The sequence below is a fragment of the Amblyomma americanum genome, chromosome 4 (genome assembly GCF_052857255.1).
Source record: "Amblyomma americanum isolate KBUSLIRL-KWMA chromosome 4, ASM5285725v1, whole genome shotgun sequence".
Lineage (NCBI taxonomy): Eukaryota > Metazoa > Arthropoda > Arachnida > Ixodida > Ixodidae > Amblyomma > Amblyomma americanum.
Genome location: NC_135500.1, coordinates 125,244,167 through 125,253,186, shown reverse-complemented (window position 1 = coordinate 125,253,186; position 9,020 = coordinate 125,244,167).

Below are 9,020 nucleotides of genomic sequence, written 5' to 3'. Positions count from 1 at the left end.
TATAAAAACACAGGCCCACAGCACTATGTTGACTGCAACTGGAGTGGGGCGCCCAGTTGCTAATCGTCCAAGGTAGAACTCGCACAGCGTTCGGCCACTGCGTGTAACTACCTGGAGGAGAACGGACGGGACGTCAAGCCCGTGTGTTCGAGGAATGCACCGAGGCTCACCAAGGTTCGCTCACGAGTGTGCGCACTGCCCTGCGGCTACAATAGCGTCTTGAGGGAGTCTGGTAGTATGCCCAGCGCCCTATAGGCCGCGAGCATATCGCGACGAGCATCAGCAAACGCGGCACAGTGAAAGAGCAGGTGCTCTAGTGTTTCCACTGCACCGCATCCTTCACACACATCACTCGTCGCGATTCCGTGACAATCCCGTCATTCCCCGGGCCACACGCAGCCAATGCGCGCGCGGGAGGGACAGAGAGAAAAAAGGAATAGGCGCCGCAGTGGAGGGCTCCCGAAATAATTCGACTACCTGGGCATCTTTAATGTTCAATGACATCGCGCAGCACACGGGCGCCTTTGCGTTTCACCTCCATCGAAACGCGGACTCCGCGGTCGGGTTCGAACCCGGGACTTCCGCATCAGTAGCCGACGCCCTAAGCACTGAGCCACCACGGCGGGTACGACGAACAATTTTGATACAAAATAAACTGAACATACATTTTGAGGAAAGGACGTGGCGCACAAATTCTTACATCTCGGTGGGCACCAGAACCGCTCCGTAGCTAATGACAGGAAGGTGGAAACGAACGAAGGAAGAGATGACGAAGTGCTGCGGTGGGTTTCTCCGCAATATTTTGAACCACCTTGGATCCTTAACGTGCTCTCACATCGGCTGCTGCTGCTGTTGCTGACCGGAAGAATGAAGAGGAAAGTGCTGAGTGGCTCACTGCCATGAGCCTGCCCACTTGCTCAAGCCGCGCCACAATCGCTACCACGTGCAGAAAGTAGGCGAAGAGGCGCCTTTTGCGTTTCGGCTTTATCGAAACAAGGCTGCCGCGGTCCTAAGACATGAGCGTATGTGATGCTGGAGGTCACGGAGGGAGGGTGAGAGGCGCTATCTGGCATCATGCCAGCCGGGCGTGGCGCTGAGAGACCACATTGGTGCCAATTTGTGCAGTAATGCGTCTTCGCGGACAAACATTTCATGCTTCTTGAATAAACGAAATGTGCGCTTCGGCCATCACTATTGGCCCGAAGTGAAATTTAAAAGCATTCTTCAACGCATCATTCGAAAAACGCTTTTCTTGTACTTTCGTGACTAGGTAACCATCAGTGTTCAGCAAACACACCGTTCAGACCATGGATTTTACTTAGCTAGATCCTACGTTAACAATAAGTCCACCGAGGCGTATTCGCCATTTCAATTCTATGCAAGGAGAAAGGAAAATGTTTCGGCAGAAACGCTAAGGACTGCTTACATTTGGGAATGCGAAAGCAATACTATTCACGGTTTCATTGTTCACCGTAATGTTTTTACATACAATAAAGTTCTTTTCGCCGAGTTTACGTACATGAGAAACAAAACTTTCAATATTAAAACCGAATCGGGTCACGCCTCTTGGTACCCCTCACTATGCCGCCCAATAAACCCTCTCACGACCTCACCACTTGGACTGCCACCACCAGTAATGCTGCACGACGTACGGTTGCATAACTTTTATGCGACAGTCAGGGAAGGCATACATTTGAAGGTACAGGTGTGCTCTGTTCGAATCCTCGCAAGCCAGCTTCCAATTTGACTAGCACTTGTAAGCTATATGCAACGAGAAATCGTGTAACGCCACCGGAACGCTGTAGGACGGACGGTTGCGTCGCAGTTTTGGTACGAATGTAGACGGGAAAACTGGCGCCACATTCAGGCAGCCTATTTGTGAGTTTATATACACGGACGCCATATACATGTTTGTAAAAGCGGCTTGCGGCTTGCTGTGTGCGTCTTACGGTGCCTTAATAACCCCCAGCACATTTTTTCTTGACATCGCTGGTGTGCTCTGTAACATCTGCGAGTATGGACAGACGCCGTCGGCTTTTCTCGTAATAGGAATAGTGAGTTTTGACTCAAAGAAGAATAGAAATAAAATTGCATGGGCCTGTATTAAGATTGGGAGAAAGGAAATTGCGCAGTATGTGTCACATCTGCATGGACACCTGAACCGCGCCGTAAGGGAACCTATAAAGAACGGACTGAGAGTAAAAAGGAAGAAACACGTGCTGTAGTGGAGGGCTCCGGAATAATTTCCACCACCTGGGGATCTAACTGTGCTGGCATCGTACAGCACACGGGATCTTTTGCATTTCGCGTCATCGAGGACCCTCGTCCTCGGGATCAGTAGCCGAGGCGCTGCTGCTGTTGCTGTTGCTGACAGGAAGAAAATGAAAGTCCACGGGCCTGCCTACTGGCTCAAGTCGAGCGACGCTCGCTGCCGCGTGCTGAAAGTAGGAGAGTTAAAGGATAGGAGAGCAACGATAGAAAGGGTGGCGCGCGGTATTATGCCAGGGCCGATTCCGGAGCGAGTGCAATACCGGGCCCACACGTGGCAGAGTGCTTCAAGCTCACCGCCATATTGCAAAAATAAGTTTAATATGATGGGTCCAAGAACCCGCAGCAGATATTAAATCAGGTATAATGTACCGCTAACCACTGCGCCACTGCGGAGAGTAGGACGAACAATTTTGGTACAAAAAAAAATGAAAATGCTTTTTGAGGAAAGGGCATGGCGCAGTAATTGCCTCGCATCTCTGTGGGCCCCAGAATCGCTCCACAAGGGAACAGAGGAAGGTGGCAGTGAAAAAAGGGACCGAGGAAGTAGTGCCGCAGTGGTAGACTCCCGGAATACTTTCCACCACCTGGATGTTTTTTGAAACGAAAATCTTCACTATGCCAGCTTTTCGAGCAGTCAGCGGGGCTGCAAGTTTACCTTTAATGTAGCTAGAGGTCAAACCATGAGCATAACTGGCGGTAGTCCTTTTCGACACATGGCCTCGGCTACAGCAGTGACATCAGAGGCTGTTACACCAACTCCCTCGACTTTTACAAGTGAACTTTAACCGTTCACCTTGACCTTTGACCTTTACCTTCGGTCAAGCGGGAAAGCGTCTGCAGACATCGCATGCGCAGGTAATGAAAGTGGGTTCTGCATAAAACGCCGGTTCTCTCTAATGCGTTCAGCGGAACGCTGGGTTTGATCGATGCGACGCCTGCCGTGGAAAGCGGCAGATATGCGTTCCGTCACAGCATTGCAGAGAGGAGGAAAGCAGTCCCTCCGTGGCGTCACACACCTTGACGGAGCGAGCGGAGCAGTAAAGCGTCTGCTGTAGTTCCTTGGTTCGAACCCGACCACGGCGGCCGTGTTTCGATGGAGGCGAAACGCTAAGGCACCAGTGTGCGGTGCGATGCCAGTGCACAAAGATCCCCAGGAGGTCGACATTATTCCGGAGCCCTCCACTATTGCACCTCTTCCTTTCTTCTCTCAGTACCTCATTTATCCCTTCCCATACGGTGCAGTTAAGGAGTGGGCCGATGTCTGAGAGGATTCTGTGCCATTTCCTTTAATCAATAACCAATATTCATTTTTCATTCGCATGCGCAGGGCATCAATGTCGGTTCTGCTTAAAACGCAGGTGCACTTTGGGGCGCACTACCAGACCCTCAAGACGCTATTGCGGCCGCAGGGAAGTGCGCGCACCCGTGAGCGAACCTCGGTGAGCCTGTGTGCATTCCTCGAAGAGACGGCCTTGAGGTCCCATCTGTTCTCCGCTAGGTACTTACACGCAGTGGCTGAACGCTCCGCGAGTTCTACCTTGAACGATTCACAAATGGACGCCCCACTCCAGTTGTGGTTAACGCAGTGCTGTGCGCGTGTGTTTTTATTCCTCCATCATGAACTAATCACGCGCAAAACCTGGGCACATTCCTTATTGTGTAAATAATTTGTGTATATTACTCCTCTCCCTATCCTCTATTTCTGTGACCCCACCTCTTATTTATTTATTATTTATTTTACAATACTGCCGCTCTCAGCCGAAAGCCTACCAGAAGGGCATGAACAATGATTTCTTGTACACGTACAAATACGGGTGAGTGACACAAATCACGGAGAAACGACATAATTAATCAAAATACAAGCGACAAGGTAATAGAAACATACAATAGAAAAAACGTAGTATATAATGACAACAGCGGTGCACGTCATAGTCATAAGCAAAAACGGGAAAGTTTAACGAAGCAACTGCATTTCAATTCTTCTTATTGAGTGTGCTACTTAATATAGAATCGGGAACAAACATTTGAAGTTCTTAATAATCTTCTGTGATTATCTATAACTGTGAAACAAACTCGGATAATTAATTTGTCGTTGTTAATGATGAGTTAAGTTCTTTAAATTCTCTGATCACGCGAGGAAAAATGAGTACCTGAATGTGTCGTTAGAGAAAGAATACTCAGCGTATGCTCGTGTTGATGCCGTGTTTTTCTAGCTTGCGAATATGAAATGTACGGGGTGGTATCCATTTTATACTGATCATGTAGAATTTGAAAAAGGAACTTAAGTCGAGCTTGTTTTGCTCTCGTCGATAGTGTGCTAAGGCCTGAACAGGCTATGAGACGCGAGGGTGAGTCATTAGGACGGTATTTGCTGTGAATGAAGCTTACGGCTTTTCTTTGTACGCCTTCAAGTATATCTATGTTAGTTGCCGTGTAAGGAAACCAAACTGTGTTAGCGTATTCTAAAATAGGTCTCACAAATGTTTAGTAGGCCAGAAGCTTAATATTCCTTGGAGCTCGCTTTAGGCGTCTTTTTAGATAAAATAGGTTTCGCAATGCAGTTTTTGTAATATTAGTTATGTGTGTTTCCTATTTGAGGTTTGATGTAAATGTTATGCCTAAGTATTTACCTTCGACCTTCGAAAGAGGCATGTTATTAACGGTATAGGTGAAGTGAGATGGCTGTTTTTTTCTTGTTATCGTCATTGACACTGATTTATTTACATTAATAAGCATTTGCCACTTGGAGCACCACTCGGCTAGCGTGTTAAGAGAACCAGAAAGAGCAAGATGGTCATCATGGCTGTTAATTTCTTTATATATCACACAATCATCATCAAGGAGTTCAATTTTTCACCCTATATTATTGGTATTGGCATTTAATTTCACCATGCTGACTGCTATCCTTTATTTCCGCTGCTCTAGCTCAGGTGCTTCAGTATCGATGGCAGATGGCGGGGCTAGCAAAAATCTTTTCCTTCATTTTTATTAATATTTCAATAAACAAAAACTCTACTACTACTACTTTGGGGCGTTCAGCCTAAAGGGCGCTGTACGATCACTTTTTTTCCGCATGCGCACGCGTCCTTGCGACCATACGCACGTCCGCGTGAGGGTGTGTAGCGAATGAGGTGTTGTACGATCAAGTTTGCTGCATGCGACCGCGCGGACAACTCTGGCGTTCTGATCGGCGCGCTCTTCAGTGCCGCCCGTGCGGCAGCACAGGCATGTGCCATAGCAAAACACGAAGATATCTTGCCGTACGAATACACACAGATTGATATGGTGGCTCAACCTAGACATGTTTAGCTGTGAGATTTTTCGTAGCAGGTAAAACCGCGATCGGCTCTGATAGCCATGGATCTCGGCGCGTCTGATTCTGACGTCCACGAACCGCAGGCGAGGTTCTAAAACAGCGTCCCGGGAAACGATTAACGTTTGCGCTATTTCTATTTGAGAATGTGATAAAAGGCATCACACGGCGATCGTGACAGAATTCGTTCGACCACTAGTCGGCTGGACTCCACTGAAGAGTACCCATATATGCAACCGTTCTAACTACGATCTAAGGTTTTTGCCTCCAAATATTTGAAGAGTGCCCCGATTGAAAGTTACGCTATACCCTAACATGCAATAACAATTTCAGAACGATGACGCAGTTCGTATCACGAATTCTCGGAGCCAAGGATACGGGACTAGAACAAGCAATAGGTTAGTAGTACACATTCGATGGTTTATAATTATAACAGGGAAATTCACATAGCTGAGGCCAAGCACAGGTTAACTTATCAGTTATTCAACCTAGCACACTGTAGTCTTTTTACATGTATTTTAATTGGCTTTATTTTGTAGCTTTTCCATTAATCTAAGCACCCTTTATTTTTCAGCAACAATGTCAAGCAAACAGGCCTCGTTGCTGTTTCCCCACTGAACTGTTATGGCAGCAGACACTTATCTATTCGTCGATATATGTAGTGTGTATCTAAGTTGTGCATGTATTGAAAATTCCATATTTTAGTACTCTGCTGTCGAATACGAATTCAAATACACAAGACAATTATGACATTCCCAGTAATTTGGAATACATAAAATCAGTTGTAACTGCAGCAGTTGTGCATTTCACAGAAGAGTGACCGTGCAACAGTACTGCTTTCTCTCTGTAATGTTATTCGGTCAGTTAGAAAAGGCAAAATTGAAATAGCACAGTGCGGTGACAATGAAAGAGGCTAAGCCATCTATCATCGCGCTGAAATGCACAGCTTAGTTTTTACAGTGACAGCGGGCGACCAGTTTTATTTTAGCAGTCATTCTTTGGCTCATATTGCAATGACACTTGCACAAGCTAGAATGCAGTAGCGCACACAAGCGTGGAGAGTTGTGCTCAGAGCCAGGCAATGGTGACACATGCAGAAACAAGCTGGCATGTTATCTGTACAACTCCAAAAAATTCTGAATGTGCCAATGTGAATGAAAACAAAGTGGTTGCTTAGTACTTAGTAAAAGGCCATACACGCCTTTTACCTTCAGCGTAAACGTAACATGATGTGGGAGTTGGCTAACTGGCTTACATCTGCACGGCTTGTGGTTGATGTTGGGCGAGAATACTTCAAATATTTAGAGAAACATGATGCACTGAGCATGCACAGTGGTTATCTCAAGCATAATTTGTAAAAATATATTTACAAGGTGAAAGCTGTGTTGTTGCAAAACACAATGAAATAAAAAATAAGCATATATGTGTGTGTAGGGCATACATGCGTATAACCTCTCATATAGCTTTACAGTAATGTTTAGGACTTTTCTGAGCAGAAAAAAAAAATGAGCGATCGTAACAGTGATTCTGGTTCCCAAAACAGCAGATAAAAGTGAGCATTTTTGCACAACTTGTCGTGTATAAAATTTTTGACCTTGCTAGCTGTTATTAGCAACATCTTCTGCAAAGTAAAGCTTATTTCGCTGCCAGTTTGGTTTTCAAGCTGGCAAAGTTCCCTTTAGGCATACCTTATGTTAAAATTACTTAGTAGTAAACCTAACTGCTTGAAGAGCTTTGCCTACGCTATGCCTAGTTTTCGACTTCGTACAGGGAGAGTATGTGAATTTAAACAGTCCTAGAAGGGCTGCATGTATTAGGCAAACGAATGTCTTGTTTTGTGGCCTCTCTTTTTAAAATAATGCACCAAAATGATAATCTTCCTTATGGCCTTATATGAAAATTTGTTTCTAATGTAAGGAAGACAGCAACTCTATCAATAAATTATTATTGAGAGCAGGTTTGTGCCTTTCGATGCGTTTCACTGCTGTAAATGTAAGAAAATTCCATTCACACACAAAATTCACAGCAGCTGTAATCTGACTCCATTCATGATAACAGAACTGTGTGTGAAATTTAGCTTTATTATAGAGGAGAATGAGGCACCCTTTTATAAACACTATAAATTCTGGCCCCATAACATACCTGGCTGGCCATTTCAGATCAGGAAAAGGATAAAAAGACACACGCACATAAAAGTCACATGAGTAACACACGCCTTAGCATATTAACCACATCACATAATGGAAGTTTCTGTGTTGCTTCGCTTGAAATAGGCAGAATAAAAGCACAACGGAAATACTGACACATATCAGCTCGTAATGGAGACGGGTATAGCTAACAGTAAAAACTATTAATGCAGTACTATTAACATTGCCAAATAGGCCATTCCCGAGTACAGAGACGGTTCTTCTGGAGTGTTTTAATGTTGATATTGATAGTTGGATGGCAGACCATAGAGCAATCAATGAAAACAGTAAAAGGAAGCAAGGCAGCAATGTGGGCTAGTTGTTTGTACACTTGATGGGAATAACGTGCTATACACGGACAAAAAACGGCAACTGAAACGACGGACAGAGGACAAGCGCGCACTAACAACAAAAATTTATTCTGGTACGACGGCACATAAATACATTTCATGCACATGCTCAAAACAATCAATTCATTGCCACCGGCTGTTTCGCACGCTCCTTCGTTTCTTGATTAGTTCTAACTTCTCACTTCATAATATCACCGAGGGTGTGCTTGAGCACTCGTATTCACCGGCCTCCCATATCTTAAAGGCGTCTTTTATTTCCTTTCTTGTTCCTTGCACGAGCTAAAATTGTACTCCGTTCAAAGTGAGGTGAACATTAGTGATTTGCACAATGGGGTGCTTGTCCTGTGTCCATCGTTTCAGTTGCTGGTTTTGTCCGTGTGTATCGCGTTATTCCCATCAAGTGAAAGTAAGGTCATTAATGAATGTAAGAAAAAAGGGAAGGGCCAAGTAAAATACCTTTCGGGTAGCCCGAGATTCCAAAAAAAAGAAAGGCAGGATGAGCAAGAGTTATCATGGGTCAACTGCTGTTATCTGGCTAGGATCACTTAAATCCCACTCACAACAGTACAATGCAAGACAATATTTGATAAAGGATTGTATGGCATGCTTTCTCAAAGAGACTGAGGAGCAAGTGTATGTCACGAAGAACGAGAAGTTGGCTATCACAGGAATTCTTTTCAAAAAGCGTACCGATCTGGAAGGAACAATTTAATGGGCCACAACAATTTAGCAGTGTGAAAGTATATAGTGTTTTTCACGATTAGGAAGCCATGTTAGTCATAGAAATGGTGCAATTATTTGGTGCTTGTAATATTATCAGAACTAAAAAAATTTACCACATTCTGCTGTATGCAGCCATGCCTCGTTAATATCCACCCTATGATATGATGGCTTGAATTA